General features: G+C 46.8%; 1 long non-coding RNA gene across 1 annotated transcript; it reads right to left on the bottom strand.

Annotated features, from left to right (window-relative positions):
- Window positions 1–13485: 13485 nt before the first annotated feature.
- On the bottom strand, window positions 13486–21372 carry LOC132482277 (uncharacterized). The gene is made up of 4 exons (XR_009530888.1): window positions 21141–21372; window positions 16382–16465; window positions 14630–14823; window positions 13486–14368 (listed from the first exon to the last, which is right to left on the bottom strand). It is a non-coding gene; the product is annotated as an uncharacterized LOC132482277 (long non-coding RNA).
- Window positions 21373–22431: the final 1059 nt, after the last annotated feature.

Genomic DNA, 22431 nt, shown 5'->3' with positions numbered 1-22431 from the left:
CCCTGTCCAGTTTTCCCAGCACCACTTATTGAAGAGGCTGTCCTTTCTCCAGTGTACATTCCTGCCTCCTTGATCAAAGATAACTTGACCATATGTGCGTGGGTTTATCTCTGGGCTTTCTATCCTGTTCCATTGATCTATCTTTCTGTTTTTGTGCCAGTACCACACTGTCTTGATTACTGTAGCTTTGTAGTATAGTCTGAAGTCAGGGAGCCTCATTCCTCCAACTCCGTTTTTCGTTCTCAAGATTGCTTTGGCTATTCGGGGTCTTTTGTTTTTCCAAACAAATTTTGAAATTTTTTGTTCTAGTTCTGTGAAAAATGCCAGTGGTAGTTTGATAGGGATTGCATTGAATCTGTAGATTGCTTTGGGTAGTAGAGTCATTTTCACAATATTGATTCTTCCAATCCAGGAGAATGGTATATCTCTCCATCTATTTGTATCATCCTTAATTTCTTTCATCAGTGTCTTATAATGTTCTGCATACAGGTCTTTTGTCTCCTTAGGTAGGTTTATTCCTAGATATTTTATTCTTTTTGTTGCAATGGTAAATGGGAGTGTTTTCTTGATTTCACTTTCAGATTTTTCATCATTAGTGTACAGGAATGCCAGAGATTTCTGTGCATTAATTTTGTATCCTGCTCCTTTACCAAATTCATTGATTAGCTCTAGTAGTTTTCTGGTAGCATCTTTAGGATTCTCTATGTATAGTATCATGTCATCTGCAAACAGTGACAGCTTTACTTCTTCTTTTCCAATTTGGATTCCTTTTATTTCCTTTTCTTCTCTGATTGCTGTGGCTAAAACTTCCAAAACTAAGTTGAATAAGAGTGGTGAGAGTGGGCAGCCTTGTCTTGTTCCTGATCTTAGTGGAAATGGTTTCAGTTTTTCACCATTGAGGACGATGTTGGCTGTGGGTTTGTCATATATGGCCTTTATTATGTTGAGGAAAGTTCCCTCTATGCCTACTTTCTGCAGGGTTTTTATCATAAATGGGTGTTGAATTTTGTCGAAAGCTTTCTCTGCATCAATTGAGATGATCATATGGTTTTTCTCCTTCAATTTGTTAATATGGTGTATCACGTTGATTGATTTGCGTATATTGAAGAATCCTTGCATTCCTGGAATAAACCCCACTTGATCATGGTGTATGATCCTTTTAATGTGCTGTTGGATTCTGTTTGCTAGTATTTTGTTGAGGATTTTTGCATCTATGTTCATCAGTGATATTGGCCTGTAGTTTTCTTTCTTTGTGACATCCTTGCCTGGTTTTGGTATCAAGGTGCTGGTGGCCTCGTAGAATGAGTTTGGGAGTGCTCCTCCCTCTGCTATATTTTGGAAGAGTTTGAGAAGGATAGGTGTTAGCTCTTCTCTAAATGTTTGATAGAATTCGCCTGTGAAGCCATCTGGTCCTGGGCTTTTGTTTGTTGGAAGATTTTTAATCACAGTTTCAATTTTAGTGCTTGTGATTGGTCTGTTCATATTTTCTATTTCTTCCTGATTCAGTCTTGGCAGGTTGTGCATTTCTAAGAATTTGTCCATTTCTTCCAGGTTGTCCATTTTATTGGCATAGAGTTTCTTGTAGTAATCTCTCATGATCTTTTGTATTTCTGCAGTGTCAGTTGTTACTTCTCCTTTTTCATTTCTAATTCTATTGATTTGAGTCTTCTCCCTTTTTTTTCTTGATGAGTCTGGCTAATGGTTTATCAATTTTGTTTATCTTCTCAAAGAACCAGCTTTTAGTTTTATTGATCTTTGCTATCGTTTCCTTCGTTTCTTTTTCATTTATTTCTGATCTGATCTTTATGATTTCTTTCCTTCTGCTAACTTTGGGGGTTTTTTTGTTCTTCTTTCTCTAATTGCTTTAGGTGCAGGGTCAGGTTGTTTACTCGAGATGTTTCCTGTTTCTTAAGGTGGGATTGTATTGCTATAAACTTCCCCCTTAGAACTGCTTTTGCTGTGTCCCATAGGTTTTGGGTCGTCGTGTCTCCATTGTCATTTGTTTCTAGGTATTTTTTGATTTCCTCTTTGATTTCTTCAGTGATCACTTCGTTATTGAGTAGTGTATTGTTTAGCCTCCATGTGTTTGTATTTTTTACAGATCTTTTCCTGTAATTGATGTCTAGTCTCATAGCATTGTGGTCAGAAAAGATAGTTGATACAATTTCAATTTTCTTAAATTTACCAAGGCTTGATTTGTGACCCAAGATATGATCTATCCTGGAGAATGTTCCATGAGCACTTGAGAAAAATGTGTATTCTGTTCTTTTTGGATGGAAGGTCCTATAAATATCAATTAAGTCCATCTTGTTTAATGTATCATTTAAAGCTTGTGTTTCCTTATTTATTTTCATTTTGGATGATCTGTCCATTGGTGAAAGTGGGGTGTTAAAGTCTCCTACTATGAGTGTGTTACTGTCGATTTCCCCTTTTATGGCTGTTAGTATTTGCCTCATGTATTGAGGTGCTCCTATGTTGGGTGCATAAATATTTACAATTGTTATATCTTCTTCTTGGATCGATCCCTTTATCATTATGCAGTGTCCTTCTTTGTCTCTTCTAATAGTCTTTATTTTAAAGTCTATTTTGTCTGATATAAGAATTGCTACTCCAGCTTTCTTTTGATTTCCATTTGCATGGAATATCTTTTTCCATCCCCTTATTTTCAATCTGTATGTGTCTCCCCATTTCTGCTTTTTGATAGAGAACTCACACTAGTAACTTGTAGGGAAATTCAGTCAAGAAAATATATACAAGGAAAACACATTGGTACCTTCTTCAAAGATTATCCCTCCAGGGGCTTCCCTGGTGGCGCAGTGGTTGAGAGTCCGCCTGCCGATGGAGGGGACGTGGGTTTGTGCCCAGGTCAGGGAAGATTCCACACGCCATGGAGCAGCTGGGCCCGTGAGCCATGGCTGCTGTGCCTGCGCGTCCGGAGCCTGTGCTCCGCAATGGGAGAGGCCACAACAGTGAGAGGCCCACGTAGCGCAAAGAAAAAAAAACGTTATCCCTCCAGAAAAATGAAGATCATATTTTTGTACATACATATTTTTACCATCTCTGACTGTTTATAATAGATTTCCAGGAGTAGACTGAAAGACATGAACAATTTTTAAATTTTTATTTTATTATTTGATGTATTTATTTTTGGCTGCCTTGGGTCTTCGTTGCTGCCCGTGGGCTTTCTCTAGTTGCGGCGAGCGGGGGCTACTCTTCCTTGCAGTGTGCAGGCTTCTCATTGTGGTGGCTTCTCTTGTTTCGGAGCACGGGCTCTAGGCGCATGGGCTTCAGTGGTTGTGGCACGGCATGAACACTTTGAACACTCTTGGTGCACATTGCCAAAACATAATACCCATTTGTTTTGCCATCGACATTCTATGAGAATTTTTAGTTTTCATATCCTCACCAGAATTTATTAATGTTTTAAAAATAATTAGCTTATTGACTTTAATAATTGTATGTGTAGAAATTGACCCCCCCATTCTGTCATACATATTGCAAATACTTTTTCTGTGTTTTGCGTTTTAATTATATTTGAGGTTTTCAGATGCACAGATTTTTATTTTTTTGTAGTCTTATCTATATATTCAAAGTTCAGACTAGGGAACAAACCCATGAGACAAAAGAAAATTCCTTGGCTGACCAGTATGCCAAAGAGTTTGCTCTCATCCAGGTATCAAATATTAAAGGTGGTCTGATTACTACAGATCATTTCTATGAAACCTTGAGAGAACCGCAGTCACAAGCAGGAGATTCTGTAAAAAATACGTTGGGAGTACAGTGATGTCTCAAAAAAATTAAACATTGAATTACCATATGATCCAGCAATTCCACTTCTGGGTATATATCCAAAAGAACTGAAAGCAGGGATTCAAACAGATATTTGTACCCCCACGTTCATAGCAGCACTATTCACAATAGCTAAAATGTGGAAGCAACCAAAGTGTCCATTGATGGATGAATGGATAAACAAAATGTGGCATATTCACACTATGGAATATTATTCAGCCCTACACAGGAAGGAAATTCTAACACATGCTACAACATGGATGAACGTTGAAGACATATGCTAAGTGAAATAAGGCAGTCACAAAAGGACAAATACCGTATGATTCCACTTATATGAGGTACCGAGAGTAGTCAAATTCATAGAGACAGAAAGAATGATGGTGCCAGGGGCTGGGGGGAATGTGAAGTTATTGTTCAACTGGTCCAGAATTTCAGTTTTGCAGATGAAAAGGGTTCTGGAGATGGATGGAAGTGATGATTGCACGACAATGTGAATGTACTTAATACCAGTGATTTGCAAAAACATCAACATTTTAGACTGTTTTCATGAAAAGGACTAAAAATATGAAAATGATTTTTAAAAATCTGCAACTGCCTTTAAAAAGGGAGGTTAAGGTTCGATGCAAAAATGAAGCTTAGTATGTTTAAAATACACATTTTGAAGAAAAGCCTCTGCGAAAAGTGATCACAAAATACTATTAATGGACATCGGTGGCTGATGGGACTGTAGCTTATAGTGCTTGATTGTAATTTTAACTGTCTTTGCTCAGAAAGTTTTGAAAAAGGGTTCCGAGACAGGAACAGATCTAGTTTGAACCAGCCAACCGGCGCAGGCGCAGAAAAAATTCGCCATTTCTTGCGGTAAACGGCTCCGTGGAATTTTTTCAAGCGCGAAGGGCGGGGGAGAAACGGGCCGAGCGGGTGTGGCGCAACACTGCCACCTGCAGACCAGAGAAACCGAACGCCATATGCAAAGAAGAAAATGCATCCTTTCTGCCGGTTTTCCTCGCCGACCGCTCGAGAAGGTGGGTGCGGAAACTAAGGCTGACGCCAGTAAGGACCACAGAAAGGAAGGGAACCGTTCCGATTGCCTGCGGAACCATCCTTGGTAGTGCAGCCTCCCCATAGTCCCGCCCCCGCAACCGTAGCAACAGCGGCAGGAAGTCAGGGAGCCCAGGAAGATCCGGCGCCCGGAGGGCGGGGCTGTGATCCGATTGGCGCGTTCTAGGCCTGCGCGCGGGAGCCCGGTGAGTTTCGTGCCACTCTCCCTGCTCTGGTCCGCTAGACGGTCTCTCTCCGGTTTTGTCCGAGTTCTGTCGCCCACTGCCTCAGCGCCCCCATGTGCGGGATTGGTACCAATCCCCTGGTCATTCTCCTCCCTCCCACCCCCACCCTGTGAACGCCCTCGTCCCCTAGCACACTGAACTGTGCTCCTCTCAGCCCTCACTCTTCTGATCCGTCCCTGCGACCTCAGTGCCCGCGAGGCTCAGTGGGTCACCCCGGAGCCTCTCCGACCTCAGCGATGTTCTTCTCCTCCCCACCCGAGCATCCCCCTGCCCACGGTCACACCCTGGGTATCGGGAAGACCGCGGCCCACATGGTGTATAGCATTCCTCCCTCTCATCGCCCCCAACACGACGTCCTGTCCTCCTGCTCCCTCGCTCTAGTGGCCCTGCATTGATAGCCCCAACCTCCTGGAAACCGCCAGGTCACCGACCACACATCCTTCCACACCATCCGCCAGGCCCCTCCTTACTCCGCGGACCCAGGGCTGGAAACTGTCCCCCTCAAACACACCTGTGCTCCTTGCACCCTCCTCCCTACTCACCCCCTGCCCGTATCTGAGCTCCTCAGCACTGAGGACGAAACTCTGAAACTTTACGGAATTGTTTTATCTTAAATCCATGACCAGGAGAGAATTGCTTTTCACTTTCACGCTCACCTGCAATACTACATTACACACTGGCAACCCTCCTCCATGCTAATGACCACCAGTCTCCCCCCCGCCCCCACCCCCAATAATTCGTGCAGAAGACTGAAGCAATCCCGTGGGGTTTCTCAAACTTTCCAAACTGCCTGTTTCTGCCCTGTCACTCTGCTGCCCCTCGGCACACGTGCTCCTTGACTGCACGCAGCCCCTCACCTCTGCCCAGGATCCCATGCCTTGCACCTTCTCAGGGACTTTGCGCCTGCAATTACCACCCCTCTCTCCTGAACCAGCACCTGCTCCCTCTACATCGGGGCGTTCCACAGCAAAGGGGGAAACCCACCCTCTGCCACCACCCCATTCTGCAGCTACTGGCACATTACTGGTTGCCCTTCAAAGCAAAACTGCTTCAAATTCTGCTGAGATATTCTCTCCTCAACCCCCTTCAGTGGAGCTTTTGTTCCAATCACTCCACTGTAATTGGCCTTGTCAAGGCCACCATTAATATCCATACTTCCTGATCCCACAGACACTCTTCAGTGCTCATCCTAGACAACATCTCAGGCACCTTTGGCATATTTGACCCTTGTCTTCTTTATCACTCTTTTTATATTTGCCGGGGGAGGGGGGGGAGGGTTTATGTGACAACATAGTCTCCTAGTTGTACCCGACAAGGTACACATTCTACAGTATGCCTTTTTTGACCTGGATACTGTATGGGAAGTCTTGGGTCAAATGAAAGACAAGCCAAAGAAAAGAGTGTCCCAGTCACAGGGGGGAACAGCCCACAGAGGCAGTGGCAGGCAGAGGTAAGACAGCTCAGACAAGGGAGATGTGTCAAGAAATGAAGAGGAGCACCAAGGACAGGAGGATTTCACCCCATTTACACTTGGAACTCACAGGGGCACACTCTGTACAATGACCCAACAGTGTCTTTGGGCAGAGGGGTAGCTGGAGTTTAGGAATTTAGTTTTCTGGAGCTGATCTTGGTTCCTGCTGTGGTGCAGGTGAGATCCAAGGGAGGGATCTGCATCCCCTGAGGGAAGAAGGTAGAAAGTGAGTGAATCCAGAGGAAGCCTAAGCAGGCAATGGGCTAGGCGACCTTGCAGCTGAGGCTGTGGAGGGGACAGCCCTGCCCAGGGGTGGGATGGAGGATGAGACCCAGATTCAGAGGGGTCTGCAGATGCCAGCAGAGTGAGCTGAGGCTGAGTCAGCCAGGGAGCACCGGCTCCCCACCAAGAAGAGAGAGACAAAAATGCAAGTTTCACCAGCCCCACCCATGGGCGGTGCAGGTCAGCATCGCCAGCTGGACCCGGGAGAGGAGAGCCGTCCTTCCCTCAGGGACCACCCAGGCTACTGTGAGCAACACAGGTGTGTCCTGTCATAGATACCCTTCCCACATTACTGCCAGATGTCCGACAAACATACCCTTTCCCCATCTTGGAAGGAAGAGAGGTGGGGTGGAAATGTGAGACTGAGCATTTTCACCAAAACAGACTGAGCATTTATATATGTGGACCATTCACTTTATTGCATCCAACCACACTTTCCAGAGTAGAAGTAAATCCAGTCAGTGGGTTTTTCCCCCCTTACTAACCGGTTTGGAGGGTGGACACTCGTGATGAAGATCACATCAGCCAGGGAGAATAAGTACACCAAAGTGCCCGTGGAGTCTGAGGAGCATGAATGAGTCTGTGGTCTCAGCAACCCCTCCCCACCAGCTCCTCTTGTGACCGTGGGTCGCAGAGGCAAGAGTGGGGCCTGGAGGGGGAGGATGGAAGTCTTCCTGCAACTCCACTGCTGCTTTGAGACCACCACTCCCCACTCCTGTGAGGGATCATCCCAATTCTCGACTCTGTCATCTGTTCAACAGTCCTGATGATTCTTAGGAATTTTGGGAACCTGCATCCTGGTCTTTTTGGTTTGGGGAACAGAAAATTACATACCTTGCAAGCACACAGCCCTCTGCTTCTACTACCCTGCGTCTTTGATTCCTTTTAAGCCAAGCTTCTTGAAAGTGTAGGCTCCAGGAGCATCCTTATCTGGTTACCTCTCGATGCCTCCTCCATGTGCCCCATCCACGGGACATCCCCTTGCTAACATCTCCCAAGAGCTCCATGTGCCAAACCGTAGTACTGGTGCTGTGTTGGCCACAGAGACATTCCGTTTTTAAAAACGCTTTCCTGTGTCAGAGTCTGTGACAGCAGCTCATCCTGGCTTTCCTCCTACCTCTCAGTCCATTACTTCTAAGTCTCACTGTCTGTCCATTTACTTTGATCCCCTCCTAAATCTTAGTTTTCTTTTCCTCTGGTTTCCAACCTCTGCCCCGTGCTCTTCCATTCTATACATGATCTTTGGGTGACCACATCACCCCCCAGAGCTTTTACCCATCTGACTTGTTTTCGTCTGTATCCCCCTGTACGCTGATGGCTTTGCCCATCACCAAGTCTACCTAAGAAGTCTCAGCTGGGCCCCAGAGTCCCCCCAGGCCGAGACCTATGGGACATCTGCACTCAGACCTCCCACAAGCCCTGCAAATCTGCTGCTGGCCCCAAACCAATGTTCCCCATCTCATGGATGGGCACTGCCATCTACCCAATTCCTTAAACCAAAATCCCGGGGACGCTGCTGGGTGTGATCTCCACTGCGCCATGACTCCCCTGGGCCTGCTTTGGAAAAGGCTAACCCGTGATCTTCATGTTGCCACAGATGTGGATCGTTTCCTCTGTGAGGCCTCGTTCTTGGCAGACACGCTCTGAGCCGGTGCTGAGCACAGGCCTACGCCCTCTTTTGGATCTCCGAGGAGAACCGGGGCACTGTAACTTGCCTAATAGATCAAAAGCCTTGTCTTTAGAAAGAAGATGAGTCAGGACATAGCAGTGTAAGCCCATCATTTGGGAATGTGCCGATAAATATCCAGAAGAGATCCCTGAAAGAGAACGTTTGTGCAGGTGGGTGTTCATGAAACGAGGGATTGCTCAGTTGTGCTTTTCACAATAAACATCCTGGTCCTATTTGGTCTTTATCTAAGCACGGGAGTTAATTTGATAACATAAATTATACTAAAAAGTTTAAAAATGCAACTCAGCACACTCAACAGATAAGCCGACAGCTGATCCTTCTGTATCAACGGCTACAATTCTCAGCCATCTTTAATTTTCGAAGAACTGTTCTGATCTGTCCCATGAAGTTAGCTCCACAATGTTTCAGAAATGTTGTCAAGTAACTAAGCACAAGGGATCCTGACAAGAACTAAAAAGTACTGTTTCATTAGCAAAAGCAGGATTTTAACTGTAAAGTTTTGGATTCAGCAACATGGGGCAGAGCAAGTACAAGGTCAGTTTTAAAACAAGCGTTGGACACGTTGTCCCTTTCCTCAGCCTGAGATATCTGCGAAGAAGCATAGCGGGTCATGGCGAAAACCTGCTTCCCTTGTAGAGAGGAGTCTCAAATTTCAAATCGAAAATGATTTCCTCCTGTAAGGATGGTTCTGTTTCCACAGCTGCAATCTCGGCTTTCATAAGAGAAGTTTTCAGATAATGCTCATGCTGGGGCCACATTCCAGACCTACTGCTTAAGGCTCTCTGGGGATGTCCTGCTTTTAAAGCCTCTCCAGGGGAGATCTGATGCACAGCTTAGGTTGAGAAGCATAATTGCTTGAAGCTTCACCTGTCCTTATTTTAAATAGGATCTTGAGCTTCAGAACCATGTCTGTTACTAATGAAATTAAAAAAAAAATTTTATAATGTGTCTTCTGAGACCTGTTTTCTTTTAATGTTGGTTTATTTATTTATTTGGCTGCGTCGGGTCTTAGTTGCGGCACGTGAGATCTTCGTTGCCGCACATGGGATCTTTTGTTGCGGCGTGCGGGCTCTTTGTTGTGGCGTGCCGGCTTAGCTGTCCCGCGGCACGTGGGATCTTAGTTCCCCGACAAGGGATCGAACCCACGTCTCCTGCACTGGAAGGCGGATTCTTAACCACTGGACCACCACGGACGTCCCCTGAGAGCTAGTTTTGACATTTATTTCACAGCCATACTTAGAACAATTTCAATGACTCGGTTGTGTGTCATGCCCCCAAGTCCCCTTCCTTACCAGACACTCAGGTAGGTGGAGGGGAGGGAACGGACCTCAGTCCTGGGGGCAGAAGGAGGCTGGATGGGGTTCCGTTGTCTTGGTTACCACTTGGCCGAGCATCGCCCCTGGGTTGAAGAGCTCAGGCATGGGGCCTCGTGCCCAGGCTACAGGTATTCCTGTGACCAGAAGTTGGAGCTAAGGGCTGAGATCCGTTACCAGAGAAACGCAAGCTGGGTCCATGGGATTCGAGAAGAATGGAAAAACAGCTAAGTAGAATTTCAGACGCAGGATGGATTATGGGAGCCTGCCCAGAGCCATTGACTTGTGGCCACAGAAAGGGCGCCTGTGCATGAACACACAGAGGCACGCTAGACATGTGTGCTCACTAGCAATTCTGTCCTGACGCGCACAGTGACTGTTTCTGGAGGGAGCATCTAGCACATATGGAGGAGGCCGGACCCAGAACACGGAAGGGGGGGGGATTCCTCATTGTGACAAAAGCAATGGTGTATCTTTTCCCGCATGACTTACTTGGACATCTGCATTACATTTCCTAAACTGCTTTATTGAGGTATAATATACATACCACAAAGCACACCCATTTAATGCACCCAATGCAGTGACCTTTAGTAAATTTACGCAGTTGTGCAACCATCACCATAATCCATTTGTGGCACATTGCCAGAACCACAAAGAGATTCTGTGCACCCATCAGCAGTCAATCCCCAGTAGTACCTCCAGGCCCAGGCATCCTCTAATCTAATTTCTCTCTCTGTAGATTTGCCCTTTCTGAGCATTTCATATAAACTGACTCCTGCAGGAAGGGGCCTTTTGTGTCTGAGTTCTTTCACTTAGCATAATGCTTTGGAGGCTCACCCCTGCTGTAGCAGAAAGCAGAAGTTCATGTTTTGTACGATGCACAGGCTAGACCCTTCAGTCAATGTGGGATAGAAGTGGCTGAAGCAGACATCCTTGCCTTGGTCTGGATCTCAAGAGGAAAGCATTCATTCTAACACTAGTAAATATGACAGGACGAGAGCTGGATGTTTCTCGGGGATGTCCTTCAGCACAATGAGGACGATCCCTTGTATCCCGAGTTGGTTGACCGTTTTTTATCATGAATGGGTCTTGAATTGTGTCAAATGCTTCTTCTTTGTCTACCAAGATGACGGGTGGTTTCTGTCCTTCACTATATTGACACGGTGCTTGCCTTAACTGAAGTTGAATGTTAAACCAATATTGCAATCCTGGGATAAATCCTGCATAGCCCTTTGCAAATGTTGCTGGATTTGGTTTGCTAATATTTTGTTGAGGATGTATGTATCACTATTCATGACAGATATTGGTCTATAGCTTTCTTGTGATGTCAAGTGTGCCTTTGGGAGTGGGGTAATACTGTTCTCACAGGATGAGTCAGGAAATGCTCCCTCCTCCCTCCTGTCTCTTCAGGAAGAGTCTGTGAAGGATGGATATTATTTCTTCTTTAAACATTTGATAGAATTCACCAATGAAACCAGGAGGCCCAGGGCTTCCCTTTGTGGGAAGGTTTTTAAATTAATGATTCGATATCTTTACTTGCTATAGGTACATTCCAATTTGTTATTTGGCCATTGCGGTTTGTTTTTTCTTTTTTAAAATAGACCTTTATTGGAGTATAATTGCTTCACAATAATGTGTTAGTTTCTGTTGTACACCAAAGTGAATCAGCCATATGCATACATATGTCCCCATATCCCCTCCCTCTTGAGCCTCCCTCCCACCCTCCCTATCCGACCCCCCTAGGTCATCGCAAAGCACTGGCCATTGAGTTTTAAGCCAACTGCCATCCAATATTGTCTGGCCTCTTGGTGCCCTGTGGCTCGGTCTCTGGCCTAGAATTTGACATGCTGGACATGTCTGGACATCACAGGATTCTGGCTCCTACTCTGTAACTTGGGAGAGTAAGCTACCTCAGATGGGACCCCCAGACCACCTACACCCAATCACAGGTTGGGGATACAGACTTTGAGGTGGGGATGGGGCGGCGCTGCTGATTCCCTCATTTACACCTGCCCATCCATCCTCCAGGCGCCCTCATGCAGGCTGTGGGTAATTCTGCAGTTGGGACTGGCCTCGGCAGGTACCCAGCATACCCTGCTCCGCTCCCCCCACCCCCGCCGCCATGTCCACTTCATCCCACCCTGATCCTTGTCACTCCTCTCTTCTCCTAGCAACCCAGCCTCACAGGGGATCAATGATGCACTTGCCACCACATCTATGGGTGTCAGATCTCTCTCTGATTAATGACTCAACTCCTGAGGGCAGGGACTGGCTCTGCAATTTCTCCTCACCTCCCCGTCTCAACAGCCAGCCTGGCGTGGAGTGGGGGGATGTAACGGATACAGTGAAAAGCTTCATGGTTGGCTAAATGGTTGACTGTGGTTGGCAGGACTGACCTGGGTTGGCTGCTGGAGTGAGCCCATGACATCACCACCCAGGTGAACTCGTGCCAGGTGGGGATGGTTATCCCCGCCCCAGTGCATTGTGGGCAGGATCAATGATGTATCTTACCCAGACTTGGTGCCACCAGCTGTGAACGGACACTGAAGTCACCGGCTCTTCCCACTTCTCCCCAGCCTTTACGGAGGGTACAGTTGGGGATGCTTCAGAGTGTGGGCTCTGACAGAAATAAACCCCTATGACAAAGGAGCCAAGAATATACATTAGGGAAAAGGCTGCCTCTTCAATAAATGGTTCTGGGAAAACTGGACCACTTTCTTACACAACATACAAAAATAAACAAAAAACGGATTAAAGCCTAAATTGTAACACCTTAAACCATAAAGCTCCTAGAAGAAAACATAGCCAAGTATGCTCTTTGACACTGGTCTTAGCAATAATTTTTTGGACATGTCTCCTCAGGCAAGGGCAGCAAAAGCAAAAATGGACAAACAGGAGTACATCAAACTAAAAAGCTTTTCCACAGCAAGGGAAACCGTCAACAAAACAAAAAAGCAACCTGCTGAATGGGAGAAGATATTAGCAAGTGATATATCCGAAAAGAGGTAGATGGCCAAAACATCTAAAGGGCTCATAGAACTCATTATCAAAACAAAACAAAAAACAAACCAAGAGCCCGATTAAAAAGTGGGGCAAAACACTGAACAGACATTTTTCCAAAGAAGATAATACAGATGGCCAACAGGCATATGAAAAGATGCTCAACATCACTAATCATCAGGGATTACAAAATCAAGACCACAGTGAGGTGCTTCCTCATACCTGTCAAGTGGCTATTATCAAAAAGACAACAAGTAAGAAATGTGGGCGAGGATGTGGAGAAAAGGAAACCCTCATGCACTGTTGGTGGGAATGTAAACTGGTGCAGCCACTAGGGAAACAGTGAGGGTTTCCTCAGAAACCTAAAACTAGAACTACCATATGATCCAGCAATTCCACATCTTGGTATTTATCTGAAGAAAACAAAAAACACTATATCACAAAAGCTGTATGTACCCCTCTGTTCACTGCAGCATTATTTACCCTAGCCGAGATATGGAAGTGCCCATCGACAGATGGATCGATAAAGAAGTGGTATACATATACACAATGGAATATTACTCAGCAATAAAAAAGAATGAAATCTTGCCATTTTTGACAACATGGATGGACCTAGAGGGTATTATGCTAACTGAAATAAGGCAGACAGAGAAAGACAAATACAACACGGTTTTATTTGTATGTGGAACCTCAAAAACAAAACAAGTGAGCACAGGGAACAAAACAGAAACAGAGTTAGAGACACAGAGAACAAACTGGTGGTTGCCAGATGGGGAGCGGGTGGGGAGTTGTGTAAAATAGGTGAAGGGGTTAGGAGATACACACTTCCAGTTATAAAATAAATAAGTCACGGGGATGGAATGTACATACACGGAATATAATCAGTAATATGGTAATAAGCCTGTATGGTGACAGATGGTAACCAAACTTATCGTGGTATTCATTTCCTAATGTTTAAAAATGTGGAATCACTTTGTCGTGCACCTGAAACTAATGTAATATGGTATGTCGGATTTAATTTAAAAAATAAAGAGTGTGGGCTCTGAATCGAGTATGCCTAGGTTTGTGGGTCACTCCTCCTCTGATGGTCTGTGTGACTGGAGCAGCTCCCCTAACTTCTCTGTAGTCTCTGCCTTCCCACTTCATCAACTAGGATTTTTTTTTTAATTAATTTATTTATTTTTGGCTGCGCTGGGTCTTCGTTGCTGCGCACGGGCTCTCTCTAGTTGCGGCGAGCGGGGGCTACTCTTCATTGCGGGCTTCTCATAGCGGTGGCTTCTCTTGTTGCGGAGCACGGGCTCTAGGCATGCGGGCTTCAGTAGTTGTGGCGCGCGGGCTCAGCAGTTGTGGCTCACGGGCTCTAGAGCGCAGGCTCAGTAGTTGTGGCGCACGAGCTTAGTTGCTCCGCGGCATGTGGGATCTTCCCGGACCGGGGCTCGAACCCGTGTCCCCTGCATCAGCAGGTGGACTCTCAACCACTGTGCCACCAGGGAAGTCCCATCATCAATTAGGATTGATATCTTGCAAAATGATGGGTCTGCGAGAGAAGATTAAATAAGGTGATAGAAATACACTGAATATTGTCTGATACCTGGGAAAGGATCAACAAACGTGAAATGCCATGTTACCCGTGCTAAACACACCCCCAGTGACTGTCTGAATTCAGGCCTTTGAGTTTCAAGAAGAAAAGCCCTGCTTGACTTACCTGCTCCCTTGGAGCTGGGAGACAAGCCTGGCAGGATGGTTGAGCTCCCAAGCTCTCTGATGAGATCACGAGTTCAGAATCCAATCAACTTACCTGCTCTCAAGCGCCTCTGTCTGCAGAATACTCGTAGATTTCTGCAGAAATACAGCTCAGGGGAGTAGCGAAAAGCACAGACTGACAGAGCAGAATTCATTTTCAGTTCAGAAGAATCTCATGGGCACTCGCGTGGTATACAACGTTGGACTCCGGGTGTGGGGAGAAAAAGTAGATTTCATCACTCATGCCTCCTGAATGAAAAGGGAAGCTATTTATTAGGAGAAAAATGTTTGCGAATCACAGATCTGACAAAGGGCTTATATTCAGAATATGTAAGGAATTTTTAAAAATAAGAAGTAAGTAAGAAAATAAGAAAACAAACAACCCAATCAGAAAGTGGGATAGGAACTCAACATAAGCACGTAATACAGTGTTGAACATTATAAACCTTTAGGGAATTTCAAATTAATACCAAGATGAGATACCGAATCACGTATTGGAAAGGCTAAAATCAAAAGTCCTGGCAACACCCGGCGCTGGTGAGGGTGGAACTCTCACACTTTAGCAGGTGGGAATGCAAAACAGCACAGTCACTTTGAAAAACAGTTTGGTAGTTTCTTAGACACTTAGATGTACATTTACTTATGACCCAGAAATCCCACTCCTGGGTATTTACCCTAGAGAAATGAAAAGCCTGAACATGTATGTTTAGAGCTGCTCTATTCACAACTGCCCCCAAATGGAGACAGTGCACATGTCCTCGTGTGGATGAATGGCTAAACAAATGGTATCCCATGCAATGGCCACCTGCTCTGCACTGAAAAAGCACAGACTGTCGATAGGTGCCTGTCAGCTTCATGCAAGATGGTGCACTGTGCTACATGCGAGAAGCCCATCTCAGAAGGCTACAGACTGCGTCACTCCCTTTACAGGACACCCTGCCAAGGACAAACTACAGTGAAGGAGGACAGATCCTTTCTGTCAGGGATTGGGAAACATCCCAAAGGAGGGGGAAACAACAAAGGAGCAGCACCTGGGCGTTATCGGGGGTGATGGACTTGGCCTGTGCCCTGGTCACAGTGGTGGTCACCTGAATCTCTCCATGTGTTAGAGCTCAGAGGACTGTACACTAAAAGAAAACCAGGCTGGGGGCTTCCCTGGTGGCACAGTGGTTAAGAATCCGCCTGCCAACGCAGGGGACACGGGTTCGAGCCCCGGTCCGGGAAGATCCCACATGCCCCGGAGCAGCTAAGCCCGTGCGCCACAACTACTGAGCCTGCGCTCTAGAGCCAGTGAGACACAACTACTGAAGCCCGCGTGCCTAGAGACTGTGCTCCGCAACGAGAAGCCCGCGCACCGCAACAAAGAGTAGCCCCCGCCCGCTGCAACTAGAGAGAGCCCGCGCACAGCAACGAAGACCCAGCGCAGCCAAAATTAAATAAATAAAATAAATACATTTATAAGAAACAACAACAACAAAAAGAAAACCAGGCCGAACTTACTGTTTGCTAATTTGAAAAATCCAGTGGTAGATTTTGAAGTAGGTGCATCTCTCTATATGCTTTGAATAAATATATCTTGGGTGAAGCTAACAAAAATTACATCAAATGCTGTGTTAGAACTTTAGATCAGCTGCCCAGGCACTGCTCTTTCCTACAGAGCTAGTTTTCTCAGAAAACTGTTACTTACGAACTTCCGTAACGAAACGGCGGCTCTCAGCACATTCAAGGGCAAGAAACAATAGGACATTACTGAGACATGGTTAGAATCCTATGACTTGCCTGTGTACGCAGGCTAAGATGAACACACCTCCCAGAAAGAGTCTCTTCACATTTCAGTCACTGAGGTCTGTATTCCAACCAGTTAGTTCAGTTCTTCTGGGTCATCGCCATCCTGTTATACAAACATTTGGTGTGAAACATTTGGAAAATGATCTTAACCCAGTTAACTCCCAGCCAATTTCCACGTATCACAAGGAGTCTCTCAAGATGATATTTCTTCACATAGAAAGTCAATTCTCAAATAAAGAAAAGATTTCACACACACACACACACACACACACACACACACACCCCTTGTAAAAAAATACTGAGACTTTAGAAACTGACTCACAACTAACCCACGTTTGATCATTCTTTTCTCTCTTCTTCTCCCTCCATCCACTGTGTGAAATGAATATTTGGCCATGCTATCTATGTGCCCCACGAGTTTCTCAAACCACACACATGGCGTTACTCGTGAGCCTCTACACAAGCCATTAACCCCAGCCAGCCCTATTGAAGTCAGCTACCTGGGGGCAGGGGGGTGGCTGGGGCAATAAATTCATCATCTCACCCCATTTCATTCCTTCCACTGTCACTCGCCCCACATGAATAAAGGTCTTGCACCAACTCTCTGCTTAAATCACCACTGCCTCGAGTTTCCTGTGTCATCTCACGTGGCTTCTGAGGACAGGGAACAGATTTTAGTTGAGATGAGTGAAGCCAGAGAGACAGCCCACTGGTCAGAGCTTCAGTGTGGGAGGTGATGTCTCTCGATGTACTGCTTCCCCACTCTGATGAATAATTTAAAAGTCAGCTTGGCTTGGCTCTGGTGCCCCGTTGTTCAGATGTTAGCAACTAGATGGTGCTGTATGAAGGTATTCATGGCTGTGATCGACATCGCAATCAGTAGACTTTAACTGAAGCAGGTTACCCTCCATAATGGGGCGGTGGGGGGGGGGGGCCTTCATCCAATCAGTTGAAAACGTTAAGGGCAGGGATTCCCGAGAATGAAACAATTTAGCCTCAAGACTGCAGCTGAGAAACCCTGCGTGAGACTCAAAGTTGCTGGCCTGCCCTGCAGATTTCGGACTCAAGACTGCAACCTGATTTCCAGTCAGCTGACCTGCCCTATAGATATCAGAACTGCCAGCACCCACAACCCCATGATCCAATTCCCTAAAATAAATCTCCATTCGTTGTGTTTCTCTGGAGACGCCTGACTAATACGCCCCCAACATGTCACATCTCTCTCAGTCCAACCCAAAGACATTGCCTGAGTCACCATATTATCCCGCGCCAGGTGCTGTGGATTAAAGAAGTGTGATGGAGGATGCTGCTGTTTTTTTTAGTGCCTTCCACGTGTCAGGTCACGGGCGCTAGGTGTTTTACATCCGTTATCTCCCTTAGGTCTCCCAACAAACCTCACCAGCAGGCAGAGTTATTGCCATTTTACAGATGAGGAATTTGAGGCGGAAGCAGAGTGACTGGGCTGGCAGGGGCTGCACTGGAACCCAGCTTGAGTGTAAACGGTGAATTCTGGGGTGGAGGGAGATGACTTTGGGGAGGGGAGTTTGGGGACGGGTCCCAGAGAGTTTCCAGTGCCATGCAGGAGCAGCAAAACGTCACACCCTTTGCTACCAGTCCTGGGCATCCTCCCGCAATGGAAGCAGCCCCAACCCATCTGAGGACAGAACTGGCATGAACTGAAGGACGCACACAACAGAAGATGATGTCCGTTTGTGGTTTCCAGGTGGGAAGACGCCCAACGGAAGAGCCAGGCTTCTGGTGAGGGGTCATCCCGGTGTGAGGGAAAAGCTCGAGGAGCGTGGCAGAGAAAGAAAGAGCCTCTAGGGCTGGACACAGATGTCTAATGTGATCTTGAAGTTCTTCCTGGAGCTCCTGCAGGGTAAGGCCTGACCTACAACCTGCCCCGTGGCAGTGTCAGTGGTTGTTGTGACAGGGAACGTGCCAGCACATTTCTACGTGCCTCATTCCATACTCACAAATACAACCCTCCTCTGTTCGTATCGTTATTAAGAATAATTAACCCATTTTCAGGTGAGGACAGTAAGGCACAGGGGGCCAAGTAAATTTCTCAAGATGATGTGATGGCAAGTGGCAGAACTGGGTTGAAAGGAAGGTTGTCTAGAATCAGAGCTAGTGTGCCCTTACCCACGACACCATACTGTTCCCTCAAAAAAGGAAAAAAGGAAGGAAAAAGAAAAAGGGAAACCCACGATGCTCACTATATCAGGAAGTCGGCTTTGCGCTGTGAGTAAAGAGAAAACTCCTCAAACAGGCCTAATCGGAAAGGTAACTCACAACCACACCGCATGAAGTCAGGAGACAGGGCAGGCTCAGGCACAGTGTACACACACACAGAGAGCGGTGGGAGCGCAAAGGAGGGCACACGGGGAGGATAAGGGGTCAGGCGTGGCTATAGAAGCAAGGCGAAGACGAGCAGAGCAGAGGGACAGAGTTCCCAGGGACCTGCCCAAGGACACGGATCAGCGGGTTCACAGCGTCCGTCCTGCTGATGGCAGCCTGAGTGACAGCTACACCTCGCACCCACGAAATAAAGTAGCCTGGCTGCCCGGGCTGTATTCATCCAACAAATACTCACCCAGGGCCCACCTGGTCATCAATGCACTCAGCAAAGTGCCCAAAGCAGCCACAACCTAGGACAGACCTCAATCTCAGGAGGTACAAGATTATCCAAGATACCAAAGCAAGGGGAAGACAAGTGGGGAAGAGACGGGCACTAGACACTCCCAACAGAGTCGGGATAGAAGACGGGATGCCCCTCACCCGCTCCAAGGAGCAGAAATTTGAGCAGAGGATTTTCAGTGTTCGCTCATTGACAGTTTACGTTTTCAGCTGAGAAACGGCTGCTATAATAGCTCTGCACTAGGAAGGGGAAACGTGGGTGTTACTCTGGTACAATAGGGTTCTGGACAGTGTGGGGATAAAAGACACAAACAGCCCCTGGACCAACAGAAAACTGAGCAGAGAGATTTGCTCTAGCCCCTCATTTCGGATATGTTGTTTGCAACAAGCAAATTGACAGCATAACAACAGCTACACTGCTCTGCGCGTGTACCTCACGTTATCATCACTCGCAAGACGGTAGGTAAACATGTTCTGAGCACCTGCGGGGCACCAGGCTCCAGGACCTGTGCTTTCGCAGACTCTGTGCCCATAGGAACATGTCATGCAGGAAAACGGTCCTCAAGGAGCTCACAGTGTGGCGGGCAGGGAGCCAGACTGAAGACAGTGGCGCAACAAGCGTGATGAGAGCCTTGGCCGCGGGAGCCACAGGATGCTGGGATCAGGTGGTGAGGAATGGCTTCGCCCGGGGGTGGGATAACGTATAATATTATTGTCCCCATTTGCAGACGAGGGAACTGAGGATCAGAGAGGGTAAGCATCTCGCTCAAGGTCACACTGCTAGGTAGCGGTCCTGACCGGGTTTTCACCTACGTCTGTTAACACGCAAAGGTCTCTGCACTATTCATTACACCAATCTCTCTCTCTCTGAATGTTGTCACCTATTTTAATTCACAATCACCACCTTAAACATTCCCTTAGCTCTACTTACTCCTTTAATACATAAACAATCTGCTGAACAAAGTACAGGTTTCCTTTTAGCACATCCAGCTTCTCTCCACTTTATAAACAAAATTTCCTTGCCGGGCACGTCGCCGCCGCCCAAACCGGAGCCTGTATTGCACTCACAAGCTGGGTAAAGAAAATGGGTCACTGAGATCTGCAGTTTTACTTACCTATTTCACACAGTCTCAAGTACAATTTTAAATGCAGCCAATATTCAAGTAAAAACAGTAGAACCACCACTGCTTCCCTAAAACAACCACTCACAAAACATTGCATTGAATGCCAACGCGTTCTAGGTAGGAGACTCAGCCCCTTTCATAGGGAGTTGTGGAAATTCTTTTCCTTAAAATATGGAAATCCTTTCGCTTTATCCATTTTCTCTGTTGCTGGTACCCTGACTCAGGCAAGCAAAGCCACTTCACTTTTCTATTTTTAACAAAACAAACAAGCAAAACAACCCTAACCCACAGGCACACAGACATATCTAATACAACCAATAGAGGTATGTCAAATATAAGGATATGGTATTGGAAATACAAATGGAGACCCCCTAACTAATCGTAGATCCAACTTTCTGACCACAGTGGAGGTCTACTGCCCAGGATCAGCTGTACTCCAGAAAACCAGACCACCAAAGACACCTTCCTTTTCTAATTATTATACACTGCTGCTTGTCAATTCATGTGAAGTTTTGAAAATCATTCCACACCAACACAGGAATCAAAGAGCCTGTTAAAAGTATGTGCCTATTCCTAGTTGTGTCACACCATGAACCAATTCTCTCACATACTCTCCAGGAAGAATTCCTCTGATGCTTTCAATACAGGAAACGCATCTGCCTTGAAAACACTTCAATTATTTTGTCTCCTCTTGTGAGGTGGGACATGAGGTGGGGAGGGAGGTGATGCCAAGGAAACAGACAAACTATTTCTGAACCTGCTGAACACTGATTCTAGCCCAGTTATCCCGGGGGTCGACCAAGGCCCCTTGGAAGTTTTAACACCGTCTCTTTCGGCTTAAAAAATGGCAATCCCCAACTAGAGAAAGAGAAATAAGCCATACACAGACTGTCCAACAGCAATTCTGACACTCAAGAGGTAGGGCATCTGCGGAAAGCAACTGTTCTCTCAGAGAGAGCACCGATCCCGATTGGCTAAAGAGAAGGATTCTGGTCCTGTGGCACTAACGCACACCTGGTCGGTCCTAGGGAGACGTCTCCCTCTGTCTGCGTGTCTGTCCCTGTCTCCATCCCTCGCTCTCGCGCCTTCTTTCCCGGGATCAGGTTCCCGCCATCTGGACGCCAGTGCACCGCCTCCCATCCTCAGACCTGGCGGGAAGGCAGGAGTCGGGGGGTGGGGGGGCGACGGGAATAGAAGGGTTAAGACCACTGAGAGGAGGAGTCCTTCAGCGTCCTAGAGAGGATACCCGCCCTCCACGGGAGGAGGAGTCTGCGGGTCTGCGTCTGAAGTCATCGGGATGGGACATTCCCCACCCACTCCCACACCCACCCCCTAAGAAATTAGTCCTTTTCTTTAAGCAGTGTGCTCTTGGGCCTCGCCTGGGTTGTGGGAGCCGGGAGTGGCCTGAAGGAGAGTAGGTTCTTCCCGGGGACGGCGGCAGTAGGGCTGGGGGACTCGGAGAAGAGAAGGCAGTGCCCGCCCCTCCTGGCCGTGCACCGGAGCGCCTCTCCCAGTAGCTCTGAGAGTAGAAGAGACGATCGCTTCTGGAGTCGCAGGAAGAGTTTCCGGCCGCTGGAGATGATCTCACAGAGGACGCATGGTCGTGTTGGGCTACCGGGGTTGGAAGGGGTTTGGGGGCGGGCTTCTCCTTGACTACCTGGTAATTTGTGTTTGTTGCGTGCCTACGTGAGAAGCAGCTCCTGTTACTTGATTTTTTCTTACCTAGTTCTTACCAATCACACCCCGTGTGATACATCACACTGGGAAAGACAAAACACAAACTAATAAAGAGACTGACTTTATTCTACCAATGCAATTGGGAGAGCACCCCAGATCTGAAGATCAGACTGTCAGCAGGGTGGTTTTGCACTGTACTTCATTTCATAGAGAGTAGTAGACAAGTTACAGTGGGGACATTTGCAGGTGGGAAAATCGTTCAGGGGAAGTCTCAGTCAACTGAACAGAAAATGATTATCTTTGTGACTAGCTAGTTTCAGGAGGACTGACTTTTAATCTCAGTTACTCGTCATGAGACAAAAAAACAAGGAGCTGGAGGGTCTGTATCTGCCCTTTCAGGAAAAGGAGGAAGGTCTGTATTTGGCCTTGTAGCAGGTAAACCCAGGAGTCACCTGAGACCTACGAGAAGCCTTATCTTGAGTCATAAGGGGAAGGGTGGTCCTTTGCAGTAAGTCATTTCGGGAACACAAAAGTCTGCAGAGATTTCTTTACTGTGGCTTTTTTTAGGGCTCATGTGAAGTTCAACCTTGTCAACGTGCTAAATATGAGCCAGGCATCTTTCATGCCT

Source organism: Mesoplodon densirostris, chromosome X (genome assembly GCF_025265405.1).
Source record: "Mesoplodon densirostris isolate mMesDen1 chromosome X, mMesDen1 primary haplotype, whole genome shotgun sequence".
Taxonomy (NCBI): domain Eukaryota; kingdom Metazoa; phylum Chordata; class Mammalia; order Artiodactyla; family Ziphiidae; genus Mesoplodon; species Mesoplodon densirostris.
Note: the sequence above shows the minus strand (reverse complement) of the source record. Positions and strands in the feature narration are given on the sequence as shown.